Source organism: Cottoperca gobio, chromosome 11, assembly GCF_900634415.1.
Source record: "Cottoperca gobio chromosome 11, fCotGob3.1, whole genome shotgun sequence".
Lineage (NCBI taxonomy): Eukaryota > Metazoa > Chordata > Actinopteri > Perciformes > Bovichtidae > Cottoperca > Cottoperca gobio.
The window spans coordinates 9,427,773-9,447,522 of NC_041365.1; positions in this window are offsets into that span (position 1 = coordinate 9,427,773).

Genomic DNA, 19,750 nt, shown 5'->3' on the forward strand with positions numbered 1-19,750 from the left:
ATCATTCATTCTTCCCAAGCAAAGAAGTCACTTTTGTCATTGTACTATCGTGTGTTCGTGCATGCGTGCGTGTGTGTGTCCGTCCGTGATCCAAAGCCATAAGCCGATATCCATGACCACAGATTATGTTATAAATAAGTGTGTCTGTGCGTGTGCAAGTCGATGTTTGATTACGCTGTCACAACTTCGGACGTGACATTACGTCTCAATCTCCTTCCACCGCGGATCCACTCTGAGCTGGAATTGACTATCAGCTTAAGTTTCCTTCCACCATGTATTTAAATGTTTCTGTTTACGGCTGTTCTGGAAATGAAAACTGACAAAATATCCTCGAGTTGAAGGACAGAAACTCAAGAACGAACACACACACACACACACACACACACACACACACACACAGTAATTCCCTCTCCTTCCTCCCACTATAGAAGGAGGGATCTACAGTATCTGACTATTTATATAGATTTCTCTTCTTCTCCTACATGTCTTCTCTTTTTCATCTATACACAGAATCATCAGACACAAAAAATATCATTAATCTCCATAAGTATATATTAAACCAATAGTTCAACATTTTGCCAATTATTTTCTTTGATTCCGAGTGTTAGATGAGAAGATTGATATCAATTTCCGACTGCAAGCAGCCCTGTGTTAAAACATCACAAGGGACTGCGTGGTGCCTGTGACACATTCACTATGATCCAGTCCATTTTGAGATCCACAAGTTTGAATTCTTATTTGACGCCAAACATGCAAAGGATTTTATCACAGTGGCCATTATATAGTATATTTTGGATCGTGGCGCTGAATCGAGATAAAAGTTGAGCCATGTTTCAATCTTTATGCTAAGCTAAGCTATACACACCCTGACTCCAGCTTCGTAACACAGAGACATGAAACAGGAAACAGAGTCCCATTCTGAGCATTAGCATGGATGTTCTTTATATTTCTACTTTTGAAAATGTGAGGATTTTTCAAACGCCTTGGAAGGATTTCTTTTGATGTCTTTTCTCAATTATACATATTCACTCTCCCACTCACTCACACCTCCTCTCCATCATTCCCTTTCATCTGTATCTCAGCTTTTCCTCTCTGACCCACCACTCATCCTTCTATCACCACCACATATCACTGAGTAAATCAGCAGACATTTAGTCCCACCTGTTAGCTGATTCCAACATGCCGGTTTACCAGGTAAACACCTGAAGATAGTAGTGAACCAAAAAGAAGAAGATCCTATTGCATGTGACCTCTGCTCCTCTTCAACTTCCTCTGCCGGCCGCCTCACATTCGACATTCATTCACCTGATAACATCAACCCTTACAGAGGGCCCAGGATTTGTTTGGTGTTAGTTTAGTCCGAGGAATCAGCAAACAGCACTGAGAGATCAATTCACTCGGAATGTAATGACTATTGATTCTGTAGGAGTGGAGAGACAGAGAGGGAGGTGAATGTATTTAGATAAAATAATGCTTTGCTCTCTCACGCTACGCTGAGCTTCTCTGCTCCTGTCGGGTGAACCAGCAGAGGGCTGGATGTGCATCTCAAGTACAGACACACACACACACGCACACACGCACACACACACACACACACACACACACACACACACACACACACACACACACACACGTTACATGTACATGCATGCAAAGGCAAGGGACAAAAAACGTAATGTGCACACAGAGAGTCACACACACCACAACATGCCACTGGTGTAGAAGTATATACAAATGTTCTACCAACACAATCCATCCACTTGTTTATTTTCACATTTACGTGTAAAATAATCTGAGTGCAAACCCAAAACATTTGCATAAAATGGCAAATTATTGCCTAAAAAAGCTTTTACGCAGGGCTGAAGTGGAACAATTGGCAAATTGAAACTGAGTAGACAAAATAAAGGCTGACAGATTTCCACAGTACACCTTGCTTCTTCTACCGTAGATGGTGTATGTAACTACAACGTGCATTTCTATCACCATAGTTGGTGATGAAAGCACAGGTGATGTGCGGTTTAGAAGACTTGTATTAACTCATTCAAAATAACAACAAAAAAACAAATGCAACACATCAGCGTCCCTTGTATCATTTCTAGTATATTTGCATAAAGATAATGGATGAAAGCACACACTAAATAATATTATATTCGTTCAAACTTTCATCAATTTGCTTAATCTTCACACTGCTATGTTCTTCCAGGTTCCTTATTTTTTCCTTTTTTGTTTCATTCATTTCTGCATTGCATTCATGAAGAAAAGTCATACAACGTGCAAATAGTTTTCCGCCTCTAAAAATCAAAGAGGAAGAAATGGACAAACATTGCACACAAGCCAACTGTGGGGTTGCTTATTAAAAGTGAAATGGTCAACGACTTCAGATGAGGTACATTTCAGAGGGTGTGCTTGGAGGAAAAAGAAGAAAAGCTACATGTGTTGCTGCCTGTTGTTTGTTGAAAGTCCTTTGCTACGTGCCAGTCCTGACCTTGACTGACTCTGTTGTTAAATTAACCTGGGATTTCCAAAATTTGACCAGTTGAAAGCACACATCAGTCAGTCTTTTTCTGCTGCTGTGCTTCCATCCTTCTTCTTCTCCATATATTTCCTCTGATGTGTCATCACTGCCAAGAAATCCCTCATGTATTAAACGGTTGAAAGACCTTTCTGCTTCATGAGCTGTCTTTTTTCCCTGTGTCTCTTCTCTTTACCTTTTCTCTCTTTACCCAGGTCTTTCTTTTCTGTCTCCCTCTTTTTCTCACAAGTCTTACATTTTCTTAAAACCTCTCTCTCCATTTGTCTCTCCCCAAGAGCAAAATCTGCCGACTCACCTGGTCTTAAAATTGAGTGTGTGTGTGTGTGTGTGTGTGTGTGTGTGTGTGTGTGTGTGTGTGTGTGTGTGTGTGTGTTTGTGTGTGTGTGCATGCATGTGAGTGTGTGTGTTTGTGTATGTGTGTGGCCCTGACAAGCTTTGTTGGGTCATGAATCTTTTACCCTTACCAGTCAGCACAAATCCCCCCCTCTGACAGACACACAAACACACACACACACACACACACACACACACACACACACCTGGCAAGACAAACAGCTCCTGGCGGTGTGTTTCGCTTTGGTGATCCGCTATATGTTAACTTTTTTAGAGAGGCTCGGAAAAAGACAAATAGAGAATGAAGGAGCTGGAAAGGTAAAATATAAGAGATGGGAATAGAGAGTGACAAATTAAACACACAATGCTGAGGAGAGAGAGAGAGAGAGAGAGAGAGAATCTTACTCCGAGGGAAAGAGAATGAAGGAAGAACGAGGGGAGGAGGAGGAGGAGGAGGAGGAGAGCTGGACAGGAGAGAAAGGTGTGAGCTTATCTCACTGGCCAGGCTTCAGCGAGGTCATTCTGCAGACTGACAGAGGAAGGAGGTGTAGTCACTCCACAGAATGACTCAGAGGAGAGAGTGAGCAAGAGTTTAAAAAATCCCACAAATTCAAATACTTGTATCTGCAGGGGGGTAGACAAAATGTAGTAAACATCTCATGAAACAGTACTGAAGTGTAACCTCTGAATGCTCATTTGCGGCCTTTAAAAATGTTTGTTTCTCAGCTTTTAAATCCCCACGAGATAAACTCCTCAAGTCGCCCAAGTTCCTGATGCATCATATCCCTAGAAATAACTAAATATGTCACACAGAGTGGTCTTTTAGAAATTACATTTATATACTACCAATTATGTTTTCTGTTAACATGATGAGGAAATTTTTTTAATGAACTATTTATCTGAAAAATGTTTACTGACTATTTAAGTCACTGTAACTATGCTGTATGTCATATTTAAAGCTTAATTGCCAGATCTTCAAACAGCGTCTGGTAAAATGTTCTCTCTGTCAATGTTTAACTAACCAACCACAATATGAATTTCTCATTAGAGTTTAAAGGTAATTTAACATACATAACACCCTGGGAGCCATGTTGAGGAGGGAATGTGTACAAGACTGAGAGTTTTAGGTTAGGATGTTTTAGATTATAAACAATTCTTTATGGCAAAGCTGCTATTAATGGCTTCACTTATTGGTCATACATTTGCTGTGAGGCGTATGAACTTGTTCCCTGAAGTGTTGTGACGTCATAAGTTGTTCAATTTGGGGAAAAGGACAGTTTGGGGAGTGACACTTTCACCATTTTCTGAGAGCACCTTAAAGCTGCACTAATCAATACTTTCAATAATTACAGTTGGATCAGATGATTGCCTGTATATGAAAGGTATTGCTTGTGAACCCCCAGATAACCATCACCCAACTCTGCAGCTTCCCTTAACTCTACGGAGCCTTTTAGCATCTTTCAGCTCATTGTTTCGTTGTTCTCGAGCAGATTAAAAAGGTTCTAGTTGATTTGTACTTCAGAAAATAGATACTGTAATATAAAATAAATATACAATTAATATAATCACACTGAGTTGCACATTTTAAAATCTTCTCTGGGACTTCTAATTTAGGGCACAGGTGTGTGCATATGTCCTTTTAATTTAATGCTAACACGCAGGTTTTTCTGCCGTAATATGTTTTATATTTAGGTGTCTCAATGGCACATGACGCTGTTTGTTCTATTTAATTCACATGATTTATATGTTGCGGATTCGAGTCTTTGTGATCTTTGCTGCGTGTCATCTCCTCGCCTCCTTCTCTCATCTTTCTGTCGCTGTACGCTTTCAAACACTGAGAAAATACCACATACAGTAACAACTCCCCTCCCACTCTTCATCTTGATAGAGCACAGAAAGATTAAAAACATCCAAATGATCCTAATGCCTAATAGTTTTGTCAGTGAAGAAAAGAAAATGGCAAAAAGACACTGACAGCTTCACATTTGGGAGTCCTGAGTAAACAAACGCTGATCCAGAAAGCGCTGATCCAGCCTTTCCTGGGCTCCCTCGATGCAATCGCTCCCCTCCTCTCTTCATCTGTTCATTAAGGTCAACCTGATTTTTTTGTTGAGAGTGGGGAGAGACGGTGAGGAAGAGGAAGAAGATGAGATGTAAGAGGATTTTGAACTAATTAGGAGAGTAGGAGGCGAGAGAAGAAACAGATGAGAGAGGGAGAAAGAGAAAAGGAAAGTGGGGGGTGGGGGGGGGGAATGGGGGAAAAAGGGAGAGAGATAGTAACCGAAAAGAAAGGGTGGGCAGGTGAATTTGCTCAGTTAGCTCCCTGGTGTTTAATATCACTCTCCCACACTTTCTTTCCCCCACCTTTGCTGTCGTTCTCACCCTTACTTCCACCTCCCCATCCATTTATCCTCTTCTCCATCTCTCTTTAATATCCCCTCTTTCTTCCCACTTCCTTCTCAGCCTCCATCCCTCTGCTCCTCCGTTTCTCTCAATCGACTGATTTTCTCTGTTTCACACCTCTGCTATCAGAGGGGACTGGCCAGATGGATGCAGGTGAGTGTGTGTGTGTGTGTGTGTGTGTGTGTGTGTGTGTGTGTGTGTGTGTGTGTGTGTGTGTGTGTGTGTGTGTGTGTGTTTGAGGCAGGAAGAAGGCATTGCTGCAGAGGCAGAAGAGCATGACTAATCCACAGGACACACACACACACACACACTCACAGATTAACACACACAAACACACACTGAAGTTGGCACTCGCATAAACACAATTTTCCCGGTGTTGTGCTGACCTGCCAGTGTACTTAGCTCATGCCCAGGTAATTTTTCATTCAAATTGACCAGGTGCATAAAGATGGCAGCCTCTTGAAAAGGCAGTTTTCAGTCCTCCCTGCCCATCCCCTCGATTCAATTCCAGCATTTTGTCCAGACGTGCAGAGCAGACGTGAACACAGGCTCTTTGAAATATTCCAGTTTTTAGTCCTAAAGATCAGCATCGTTAGCAATTTCCTGATTACAATTACATTTTTGCTGACATAATAGATATTGTGTCAGGAATTACCTCTGTGCTATATTGGAAAAAAAATAAAGAGTGAGTAAAACCTTAGTCATCTTAGATACACAACCTACCCCCCTACAGTACAAAGCTTCAGACTCGATCATTCTAATCCCAATCTCTTTAAACAAGGCTGCAAACTGGTCAGTCGACGCTGTCCAATTCTAATAGTTGGGTAATTAATGAGTACAGTGCATCCCTAAATAATCTACAATAAACAATTATAAAAAAAGAAAAACTGTGATGTGGACATTAGTGTGTTGTTTGCTTAGGTTGTCAGGCCATATTTAATGTTAATACAGAAATCTTAGAGCTTTATAACTTTTTTATCAGGTACTTTAACATATACACTATCCTCTATTTTACTACAACAGGTTGGATACGCTGAAACATGCTAACAGCCATGTAACAGATCAAGTCATTTTGTCCAAGTCTCAAGCAAGTACTTCTTACTGTGATATGTCGGGCACTTGGCTGCTAATATACCAAACACTCTGCATGTCTTATCAGTTTAAATGCAGCAGAGGAGGTAAAAAAAGAAAACAAAAAGCACCATCATCTGATTATGTTTACAGTTGTTTAGTTTATTCATGTCACTCAGGTTAGCTCGGTTCAGTTCGGTTTGGCTAGACTCAGCTTGGTTCAGTGTCGTTCTGTTCATCAGTGTGAATCAGTGTTGTTGATGTTGCTAAACTCATCTAGTTGTGAAGTGTAGCAGAATCAATTACACGGCTAGATGCTCCCAATTAGACTAGGCTGATCAATGTCAGCCAAGATCACTGCATAATCTCTCTCTCTCTCTCACTCACACACACACATACACACACACACACACACACACACACACACACACACACACACACACACACACACACACACACACAGGCTGCATAGATGATTTGATAATTAAATCAATCTGAACAACTAGAGCTTCACTAATGAAGCAATGATCTCAGATGAAATTCATCTGAGATCATTGAGGGAAAGAAAGCCTGTGTGTTTCTGAACGTGTGTGTATGTTTGTTAAATGTGTGTACGTGTGTGTGAGAGACAGATTGTTGTTTTGATTTTAGTGAGCATTTAGATGAGAAAGCACTTTTTTTTCCCATGTAGAGAATAGTGAGAGACAGACTGTCAGACTGGTCAATTGGGATATATTTGTCAGAGGAAAAATCACCTTGAATCTTCAGGTCAGTTCTCTTTTGTGATTTCACTTGAGGAAACCTTGTAAAGGACTCATTGTGTGGCCTATTCTCCCATTGAAGTCGATCAGAGCAGAGGTAGGCTATAGAGGAAAATATGAAGCATGTCTTATAACTACGGGGCATCCCAGATGAGGTCAGGGGCAATTAAAGAGGAGTGTGTCGACCTTCTCACAGCAGGAGCGCAACAACGCTCCTTAATGACTCTGCTGACATGTGAATTCAGAAAAGTGGTCTGGGCACTTGTCCTGAGTCAAATGAGTCTTGTGAGATATACTGTAGCTCTCCAGAACAATACTTCACACTGTGAGTCATCAGCACTCACAGTGTGAGTATTTGTCTCTTTCAAAATTACACCAAGTTAAAATATAATAATAATAATAATAATAATAATAATAATAATAATAATAATAATAATAATAAATGAAGTATTATTATTAATCTGTTGTGTGATACATTCGAAAGCTCCAGAACAACTATTACTGTATTATTTAGAGGATAAATTCTGCATCCCGACTTTTGGCCGACTGAGCCCTTTAAATGCTCAGAAACAAAACAAACATCTATAATTCCATGACAACTGGGCAATCTCCCGTATATTTTGATAATATCACTTACTGACCTTGTGATGAGATTGTCTTGTTAAATAAATATTATTATATTTTAGATCTACTGCATGTCTGTCCATTATGGAAAAGGAATTCCTCGGGGTAGAAGGTGTCATTTGTTGTAAATTGTCGTTGTATTGTAAAGTCCTTTGAGTCAAATGTGTGATTTGTGATTTTACAGCTGTATAAAAAATGTACTAATTTTTGTTTCTTCTACCCTTGTAATCATCTCTTTACTGCTCAAATCAGCTTGCAACCCCTTGTGGAGTTACTACCAGGCTGGAAGCTGCTGCCTTAATGGAATTAATTGTAAAGATCTATCCAGCAGCGTCACTGCATGCTCAGATTAATTCTTTTTCTCATGACCTGTAAGAGTAACGACTACAAAGACCCAAGTGGTAAGAAATTCATTGCTCTTTTAACTACTGCTTTTTGTTTAGTTCTCAGTCATTGTAGGAGCCATGGATCTACTCACAAAGGTATTGGTCTGTGTTTGTAATAATATCATTTATTATTATGTGATCGCGATGTGTTGGTCACATGAATATGGGCGGCACTTGTAGTTAATATAATCACCTGTTCACCTTTGATAGCTGTGATTTTTTCTGATCAGAATTTGGTGCGTGTTATAATAAGTTGATCATTTTTCATTAAATTAAGATTTGTTCAACGTACTTTTTGATCTCAACAAATCCTTTTTGGTAACAGGTCAGACAAAGCCAACATGGACCGACCTCTCAGCCTCTCAGCGACTTAAACTTTGTTTCCTGAAGTCGCTACAGTCATTGATTGGGCTTTTCGGTGATGCTCTCTTTGTGGCATAAATGTGTGTGTGTGTGTGTGTGTGTGTGTGTGTGTGTGTGTGTGTGTGTTGTGTGTGTGTGTGTGTGTGTGTGTGTGTGTGTGTGTGTGTGTGTGTGTGTAGCATGGACTTGTGTGTATACTCTGATCTACCAGTGACAGTTTGATTAAGCCAACAGCGATGAAGTCACTCTGCTGCCTGGCTAAGCTCCAACTCTGTGGGGTGCCTCCGGTGTATGTGTGTGTGTGTGTGTGTGTGTGTGTGTGTGTGTGTGTGTGTGTGTGTGTGTGTGTGTGTGTGTGTGTGTGTGTGTGTATGAGTTTGTGTTAATTGCTAATCACCAACGTGTGGGTTTGCTTTCTTTAACATGCTGCTTTAGCACAGGAAAAAAAAAATCCTGATTAATGACATGATCCGTCACCCCGGCAATATGATGATTAACGACATGATTCATCACCATGGCGATACGATGGAAATAAAGCCATTAATTCTACTGATCAGATGACAGAGGGCTGGTGATGGGGGTGAGAGAGACGGACAGGCAGGGTGTTACACAAGAAAATGTAGAGCGACAGAGTAGGAGGGAAATCTGAGAAAGTGTGTGATGACGGGAACAGAAAGAAAAAGAAACATGAAGAATATGTGAAGAAATTGAGACTGAAGAGATATGAAATAAAAAAATGTTTTAAATAAAGGAAGACAAAGAAATAAAGAAGTGGAGGTTTTTAATTGGGAATGTCAGTCTCTCTCTCTCTACTCAGACTCAGGACAGGATGTCACATCACTAACTCTGTCGTCTCTGCAGACATGAAGGGAAAGAGAAATGGTGGAAATGTCACAGACAGACTGATCAAGCCATCCCTCTCAGACTCAAACAGGCTGCTTGTATCGTGGTGGTGAACTCTTTAACTGCCTGCTGGGGCTAAATTTGAATGAAAGTGTCATCAGGTTTGATAAAAAGTTTGGATTACACTGAGATATTTCACCAGGGACACTTCTTACCCCCACAGAATAAATCTCAAAATAATGTGTACAAGGAAACAAGTAGTAAACATGTCACTGAGTGAAGCCATATACAGTAAAGCCTGTGCATTTTCAGTAACTGCAGTTATATTTCTTCTTAAGCTGTGTCAATGTGTAGAGATCATGTATTTTTCTCTCAACTCTTAATTCGGACAAGACTTTTGCAGAGCTAGTAAGAGTGTGGCGCAAGTGTTCAAAAGCCCGTTGGGAGATAATGGGTTTGGTCGCGTGTGTGTGTGTATCTGTCTGTCTGGAGCTCATCTCGCATACTACTGGACCCATCAGCCTAATATCTTTTATTATTTATGACTTAATGCTCAAAGACCTCTCGTGGTTGTGGTGATTCACAATTATTGAAAAACCCATTTTATTGACCGTTTCATAAAGTCAAGGACTGCTGACTCCAATTAATCGGGTGTTTGGAGCTACAAGTAATCAACAACTGCTTCATTAGCAAAAGGCATTTCTGGCCATATTGTGGCCTTTGTTGTGGCTCAAAAACTGAAATCCATTGAAGAGTTTAGTCTCATTTTGTAATTTGAGCATCTGCAGATTACTGTGTGCAGTCACTAAAGTTAGGCACAATACAAGATAAATAAATCTTCTTTTTTGTGATCTTCATCACCATTTTGATTGTAAGGGAGCCGGGAGTCAACTCTTCTTTGTTTGCGTGTGTGGCTCTCCTCTACTGAGTGCACTTTTCTAGTTTTGTATTTAAAAGAAAGAAAAAGTTCCTGATCTTGGTTTATAAAAAGTGTTTTTTTAATAGAGCAGAACCAATTCAAAAAGTACAATTGTACAAGTAGAGATAAAGGTGTGATCTTCACATAAAATTGTATATTCTTTTACATTCAGCGACACAGAATATGTGCATGTTTGTATCTGATGGACCTTCTCCTGCATGACCAGAAAGCCCTCCCTCCATTATTTAAAGTGAACATGCATGACCTGCATTTTGAAAATTCTGACACTGAATCTATAATAATTTATTTTACCATAGTGTCTTTGACTTACTGTGTGCAGCCTGAAGGAGTTTCATTGGATTCAGATAGATGTTGTATATCACAGACTAAAAACAAGCGTTATAAAACATCAAAGCATTTCAAAGAGTTTCATCAGTGCTGTTTTCAATGAAACCTTCTTTCCGTCTAAATAGGGAATCAGAGTTTCATTATTATCGGTTTTAGCGGGGTTTTATTATTCAGACCTAAATGATGCTGCCAAGAAATGTTTATTGTGGAAATGAATGCTAGTGTGTGTGTCCTGCTAGGTGTGAAAACACCAGTTTGCATATATTTTGTGATTGATTTGAAACCAGATGTTTTGGTGTTTTCTGACAGGTGGCTCTGGAATGACGTGGGACTTCTGACTTTCATGCTGCTCTGTGTGTGTGTGTGTGTGTGTGTGTGTGTGTGTGTGTGTGTGTGTGTGTGTGTGTGTGTGTGTGTGTGTGAGAGAGTGATGGTGTAATGTGAAACTGAAAGTGGCAGGTTGAAGTGTGTTCATGTCTGGCAGATCTCCTGTCTCCTGTGTTTATTTACATGTGTTGTGTGTGTGTGGTGTCATCACACCTGTCTATACATCCCCCATTTATGTCTTTTAGGAGGGATGTTGGTGTATTAGTTGTTATGCTTTCCCCTCCTGGACTTCAGAGACATACAGCACTTGTACACTTTGATCACCATACAAGTGTGTGTGTGTGTGTGTGTGTGTGTGTGTGTGTGTGTGTGTGTGTGTGTGTGTGTGTGTGTGTGTGTGTGTGTGTGTGTGTGTGTGTGTGTGTGTGTGTGTGTTTAGTTCTTCTGTTATGATGCAACACTAGTTTTTATGGTCCAATAAACACTCTTCGGGTGCTAAAGCTTTAGCAGGCATCTTTGTGATCTAATTAAATACTGGACACACAGCGCTGAAACTGCTATCAGCCCTTTTCGTTACACAACAGTAAGTTAATCAAGAGGCTCATTTGGCAAATAATCAGTGTTTGCCTTTGAACACAGAAAAGATTGTGGAAATCGTTTTTTTCTCTTGTTGTTATGTTCTTATTCTCCTGTCTTTTGTTTTGTCCTCACTTCTCTTATTTCTGTTTATTTTTTCTCCTCTCCTGTTGTCTTAACTCCTTTTCTCTCCTCTCCATTTCTTCTCCTTTATTCTCTCCTATTCTGTCCTTTATTTGTTTCTCCTTTCCTTTCCATTTAATTTCTTCTCTTCCTCGTCTCGTCTCTCCTTTCCTTTCCTACCCCTCTCCATTTTCCTCCCCTTTCCTATTCTTTCCTCCTTTCTTTCTCGTCTCTCCTCTTTTTTCTATTTTTCTATTTTTCTTCCTTTCCTTCTTTCCTTTCCTTTCCTTTCCTTTCCTTTCCTTACCTCTCCTCTCCACTTGCCTCGTCTGTTTGTCATCTCTACCATTTCTTTCCATCATTTCTGAGTGTGTACATGTGTGTTCGTGAACGAGAGTGAAAGAATAAAAGAGAGAGAGACATTAAGAGAGAACATATGAACGCAAGTCTGCCAATGTCCCTAGTGTGTGTGTGTGTGTGTGTGTGTGTGTGTGTGTGTGTGTGTGTGTGTGTGTGTGTGTGTGTGTGAGAGAGAGAGAGAGAGAGAGAGAGAAAGAGAGTACTGACCCACTTTTTCTGCCATGCAGCAGCGGCAGCAGCTTGTGCGTGCAACAGAGCAAGATGTGCATGTCTTAACAGCAACAGTCTCCTGTGCTCTGCACACAGTGTGTGTGTGTGTGTGTGTGTGTGTGTGTGTGTGTGTGTGTGTGTGTGTGTGTGTGTGTGTGTGTGTGTGTGTGTGTGCAGCCAGAGCGATCAAGACCATCAACACTAAAGCGCTACAGAAAACCTAAAATGTAAAACATATTTCACAATATACATTACATTTTATTTTAAATGAATGTTCCATGTGCTTCTGATATTCTCCTGATTTGACACAATGTACACACCAGCTATAATTTGACATTCAGCAGCAGTTTCCTGATTTGGTTAATGTTGTATGTTGTGAGTTGGAGTATTTAGGTTTATTTTGGATTATTTGTATACTCGCACTGATCAACATGTTACAATTCAGGCTGGTTTTTGTGTCGTTGTTGAGGCAGAGAGGCATGACACAGCACGATGCAGCAGCACTTAAGTGGTTTAACTGAAAAACTCAATGACTTTAATATTTAAAGTCGCTGCTACAGTTTGTGAAAATAAATGCTTTTACACTCACAGTGCCATCTTGTAAGAAATGTAATCCGACTTAGTTCATGCTCCCCTCACTGTTATTTCCACTATCTATATCTTTCTTTTAAAGGGTGCTTTCTTGGCATGATGAGGGCCAAAGTAAAAAAAATGCAAATACTTATGGAGATATCTCAAAATCACAACATCTGTTGTTTTGATAATAAATAATATATTCAAAATAATGTTACAAAGTAGCTTACAACAGACAAACAGGGGGGAAATAAGAAGCACCAACCAGCAAAACATATAGTACAGGAAAGAAAATATTGTAAAATAGCCCAAATAGAATACAATAAGATAAAGGCAGTAAAATAAATACATAAAACTATAGTGGAACTGGACTATAAAAATGTGGGCTAACAATAATAAAAGTTGTTTTTAAAATGATAACTTTTAAAACAACAGATGTTGATGCGTAGCAAAATTCAACATCTACAAGTACAGTACATGAATGAATGCAGTATAAAGGAACATAAATGCATGCATAATATATCCATACACATATATAAACACATGCACATTTGTATACGTGCATTATGAATACACACACATACACACATGCTCAAGGAAATGAGCTAATCACACACTGAGTCATCAAATGAGGATTGCTCTTCTGTTCTCTTCTTCTCTTTTCCTCTTCTCTCCTCTTCTTCCTTCCTCTGGTAAGTGAGAGATGGATGGGTTTGGTTGTTTTAGTGTGTCGTACAGCTGCTGTAACTACTGCTTGGTAGGCATGTTTTAATAAAAGAGGTTACAAGTCTCTCCTCTCTCTTCCTCTTCTCTTCTCTTCCACTCCAGTAACGGTAGCATCATGTATATTCTATGAGAGATAAAAGCAGAGGGGAGACCAATAGGAACATTGGGGTGACTGTGTGTGTGTGTGTGTGTGTGTGTGTGTGTGTGTGTGTGTGTGTGTGTGTGTGTGTGTGTGTGTGTGTGTGTGTGGTGTGTGTGGGTGTGTGTATAAGAGAGAGAGAGAGAGAGAGAGAGAGAGAGGAGAGAGAGAGAGAGAGAGAGAGAGGAGAGAGAGGAGAGAGAGAGAGAGAGAGAGAGAGAGAGAGAGAGAGAGAGAGCAGAGTACACCAGAACAGAACACCAGTGGTTTTCCTTTAATAACTGTTAATAACCACCACTCTCGGATGATTCACCTTCACACGTAGACTGACAGCCATGACTAAGATTAGCCTGAGGATGAACACAACAATAAACAAAGGAGATGGAGAGGAGAGGAGAGGAGGAGAGGATGGAGAGGAGAAGGAAAGGAGAGTGTTGACAGATCATCAGATACCCTGAGCTGTGATTTCCAATTGTTGCCTCATTCATCTCTCCTGTCCAGGGAGCTGTCTGTCTGTCTGTCTGTATGTCTGTCTGTCTGTCTGTCTGTCTGTCTGTCTGTCTGTCTGTCTGTCTGTCTGTCTGTCTGTATGTATGTCTGTCTGTCTGTCTGTCTGTCTGTGTATGTGTGTTATTTTAATACTCTCATGTAATCATATTCTTTCATGCATGTGTAGGCACTTTTTTTATTTTGTATCTCACAGGTGTCAGTTTGTGCACACCTGTTTGTCGTACATCCATTATTCTCTTTTCTCACACCCTATCAATATTACCTAGGTGGTCACCTTTTTGTGCTGTCTTATTATCAGCTTGTCAAACACTTCATCTGAGTCTATTACACGTAGTCACATTTTGTTTTTGTTGATACGCCAACTCTTCCACCTCAGTGTAAAAACTTAAGATATTTTGACATTGTTTTGTGGCATTTTCCCTTTATTATATTGTACATCCGAAGACGGACATGAAAGGTGGAGAGAGAGGACGACAAGCAGCAAAGGGCCATTGGTTGGATTTGGACCTGTGGTGTGTGTGTGTGTGTGTGTGTGTGTGTGTGTGTGTGTGTGTGTGTGTGTGTGTGTGTGTGTGTGTGTGTGTGTGTGTGTGTGTGTGTATCTATCTAAGGAAGGAATGTGTGGTGGAGCTGAGGCGGTTTTGCCGTTTTTGGCACTCTGGCTTTATTTCTCAGCACCAGAGGCTGCCACTTAGTTTACTGTAAGTTGAACCAGGAACTTTTAATGGACGTTTCAATCTTGGTTACACTTTGGGTAATACATTTAATTTTAACTTTCACCTTTGATAAAATCGTTAGGAATATGTATAACAATAATATATATTTTGCCTAATAGCTGACTATATCGACAGCTGCTTGCGTTGAATGCTTTCCGCATTCAATTCAATCATACCTGATTATAAAGATTGTCAGCTAACGACTGAAAGAAACATAGTGTCTTGGTTTTCTTTTTATTCTTCCATTCCCTCTCTGACATGCACTTTAACCGGCAGTGCAGTGATGTTGTCTACAGGCTAATGGTTTTCATGTTATTAATTATTAATGAAGATGAGAGATAACTCTGCACGACAACAGGAAAAGAAGCACTTGATTAGAGTCTGTCAGCTAAACAGCTGTCCAAAAACATTCATTTAAATACAAAACAGTGCGATAGATTCAATAATTCAATATTTACAATGAAATTGAGTACACAAATCTACTCAACCAGAACACACACACACACACACACACACACACACACACACACACACACACACACACACACACACACACACACACACACACACACTCCTTTTAACATCATGGTCAGGGGCAGATGTAATGTGGCGGACCATTCACTCACCAGCCCGGGACATGACTTAATACTTGCTTTTGGTCGCCTTTATAAGGAACTCACAAATGATCTAACCACAAATGTTGATTCCTCTGCTCACTTTTCTTTTCATTGTAATATTGTATAACCTCATATTTGACTTATAATTTACTTTTAAACGATTCCACTTTTCAGCAGAGGGAGGTAATTGGCAAATTCAACTCATAATTAGAGAGGATGAGAATAAAAATGTGAGCCACATGCTCAGGGTTGTTTTTACTGAGGAAATCTGTCTTTTAAAATTCTGATTGAGTCAAGTTTGCATGTTTCCCTAAATCTTACACGTCTGTGAAACATTTGTCTGTTGCCATTTTTCTTCCTATAATGCCCAATGCTCTCTTTAAAATGCTTCTAAGGAGGTTTCTTCCAGTTTTTTCCCTTCTTGTGCTGAGGTTGTTTTGTTTTTATGAGATTTTAAGCTATATATATGTTTATTCATTTTTTATCACAGATTAAATATATAATTATGTCAAGATATTAAATATCAACTTTGTGTTGCCTATTTATTGGGATGAATCAGTTATCTCATTATCTTAACAACAATGTGTGTGTGTGCGTGCGTGTGTGTGTGTGTGTTTGTGTGTGTGTGTGTGTGTATGTGCGTGTGTGTGTTTGTGTGTGTGTGTGTGTGTGTGTGTCTGTCTGTCTGTCTGTCTGTGTGTCTGTGTGTGTGTGTGTGTGTGTGTGTGTGTGTGTGTGTGTGTGTGTGTGTGTGTGTGTGTTTGTGTGTGTTTGTAAGAATGAGATGTGAGAAAATGAAGCACTTCTGAATTGTGCTGTTCAGGTAAATTAGACAACAGTTTCTCATATCTGTTCTCCAGAGGCAGCTGCAATAGTGTCACAGCAGCTTATTAAAGCTATAGCTTTATTGATTTACGCATACACACACACACACACACACGCACACATACACACACACACACTTGCGTTCATATGTTCTCTGGTTGGTCTCTTTCTTTCTTTCACTCTTGCTCACAAACATACATACATGTACACACTCAGAAACGCCCCAAAAAGAAAGTTTCTCTTATGTTTGCCAATATTTGCTCCAGCTGATCCAGAACTCAGAGCCTGTGAATAAGAAACAAAACAATGGCAGCGATGATGAGGAGAGGAAATTAGAAGAAATTGGAAGAAAAGAAGCAACGAGAAGGAAAGGAGGAAAGAAAAGGAAAGGGAAGGAGAGAAAGGACACACACACACACACACACACACACACACACACACACACACACACACACACACACACACACACACACACACACACACACACTCACCTTGGGTCATTAAGGACTCCTACCAGTGTGTCCTGTAAGCAGTTTAATTCCCTGATGGACTGGTAATATACCGCTGTGTAGGTGTGTGAGTGTGTGTGTGTCGTTGTGTCAGCTGTTTTGTGCCTGTTAAGCCAGAGTTACAGTTTCTCAGTTGGCTTGGGAACAGTTTGTTAGCTAGCTTAGGGACGAGGACGTTTGAAAAATCATTACACAGGATATTGGTTAAAGAGAGAGTTCAGGTTTGGGTTTTGTCATTTTTTACTTCTGGCTTTTACGGTTTTCTATTCATTTGTTTATACGACTTTACTAGACACTAGATTATTCTCCTGATTATTTTTTATTATAGGCTACTTTTTATCTTTATCTTATTTAGATTGATTGATCTTATATTTATTTATCTGTATTTATCCTAATCTACTGCTTATGTTTCTTCTTCTTGTGTGCCGGAGGTTACTTGATTCACAAATCCTGATTTAAGTTATAATTCATTAAGCAGCATAATCTACTAAATGCTGTAAAATTGATGTGAACTCTCAATTTTCAAAGCAGTACTGAAAAAAACAATATATTTATTTTTTGGTTTTAGCTCTGCAAAAGAAAGAACAAAACTAACTTTCTTGATATAATTGATATAATAATTATATTGATATATGTTTAGGTTACGAGGTGACAATATATAAAAACAACCCACTAAATAAAACCAGATATGTTTTGAGATGTTTTTTTGAGGATGCACACTTATTTGACTTCTCTGAGACGTTTCAGAGTTTAGGAGCAACAACATTATAACCTTCAGTTTTCAGCTCTAATCTTGGAATAGCCCAAAAGTCCGAATAAACTCTAATTTGTTTGTAGAATTTGACTGGAGCATGTTTAAAAACTTTACCTACACAGACCTGATACAAATATCCACCCAGTTATAGGGATGATTCTCTTACTTTTCCTGACAAAACCAAATATGTGTTGTTTCTCCTGTCTCTCAAGATTCAGCTTTCTGTGTGTGGATAAAATAGAGCAGTTTCACATGTTTCTGAAATAGTCTGGTGCAACAAGCAGGGGGGAAGTAGGTCTGTGTTGCTGCAATGCTTCTTTAAAAAAAAGAAAGAAAAGCTGACGAGGCAGAAAATGTAGTACTCTGATCCATATTCATATTCCCATTCATTTTACTGAGAGCTTTCTGCAACTGTTGATTCACTTTGAAGAATCACTCGTTCCTTTTCAGGAGTGTGTGTGTGTGTGTGTGTGTGTGTGTGTGTGTGTGTGTGTGTGTGTGTGTGTGTGTGTGTGTGTGTGTGTGTGTGTGTGTGTGTCTGAGAGTTTAAGGCCTCGTTTTTCATTAACCTTTATTTGTCTGGGTTAAGCTGGTTGAGCTAACGTGCTGTTTTTCATTACTTTCTGTTCACATGCATTCTCAGCATCCATAAACGAAAACCTCAGTTATATTTATTTCAAGCAACAGTTCATTTATTTAGTTTAGTCCTTTAGGAAGTCTAAAGCAAACCAAGACCAGTTAAGGGTGAATTTGGTGAATACAGCAAATGAATTGCAGCTCTAGTTTTTATTTTAAAATACTGAAAGCATCCACACTTCTACCTCATAGCAGAAGGAAATGTGCAGAGTTCCTACTGTTAAAGTTATTAAACCAATTATTGAGGCAACCAGGGAGTCATCTGGTGATGTTTCCTGCTTTTCTCCTGAGTTTAATTATATGTGTGCATTCCTTTAAAGAATACTTTGCACAGATAGTCCTGGTGTGTTGAAAAAGTATATAAAAACCTTGATTTTACTCAGCTCTGTCACTGTTCTTCATAATCTAACAAAAGCTTTTTATAATAATTATGAGTCAGCATCCTCAGCACTTCCTGCTGAAAAAATGTAAGACCTAATAAAGAAACGTCACTATTCTTGCCTTGTCGAGCTAAACGTCCTAAAAGTATTAAGGAAAAATGTAAGATCAGAAAGTGATTTTGTTCTAATGTAACGCTGTTTGGCTGCTTAGCTAACATGTTTGTTCATATTTTAAAACTCTATGTTTTCAGGATAAGGATGATGTGTTTAGAAAATGTGACGCTTCATCAGGTAACCTGGCAAGGATTGCTGAAATGTAAACTTTCACTAATCTAATAAAGAGCGGAACAAAAACATTTAACCAAATCTGTAACAGCATCCAGGACCAGCAGTGGGGAAGTACTACACAGGGGATGTGCTAGTTGTGAACGTAAACCTAAAAACTGGGGTAACTTGTTAATGATCTGTTCCTTGGCCTTTAAATCCTACGTTTGAGCAGATAGACACAATGTTTCGTCTTTTTCTTACACTTTTGCTCTATTCTTTTAGGTTTAAAAAAAATAATAATAGTATTGCTCAGGTTCAGCTTCATAACACTTCAACATGGCTTCATGATTGGCTCGCTGCTAACTGCTGTGCAGGGAAGTTTGTGACGTAAATGGCGTAAACATGGAAGCTACATGATATTTTTGCAGAAATGCAACTTAAACATACAAAACAAACAGCCAGGTATTATTTTTCTAAGGCTCATGAATTCCTCATAAATCAAAACGTTGTCGTGACCTCCAAAGGAAGCAGTGGCACAAGTAGCCTCAGAGCTTTCTCCTCTGAGAAGATCAATATCATTGTAATGAATTGTACTCAAACACACACAGGTATTTTTCATGATTTCCATCCCTGAATTACTTTTTGATGTGTAACAGAGTACCAGAGAGCTAATTGAGCTGCTCTGATGGGAAGAAAAAATCCAACAAAGAAACATTTACAATGTTCTTAACTGATTTGAGTCTAGGTTTGTGCAAGGTTAAAAAGGAAGACTGAGGCAGAAGAGTGTGTGTGTGTGTGTGAGATAGAGAGAGTGTGTGGGTCATGTGCAGAATCAGCAAAGTGTGTATGTGCAGGTGTGTTATCACAGGTGTGTGTGTGTGTGTGTGTGTGTGTGTGTGTGTGTGTGTGTGTGTGTGT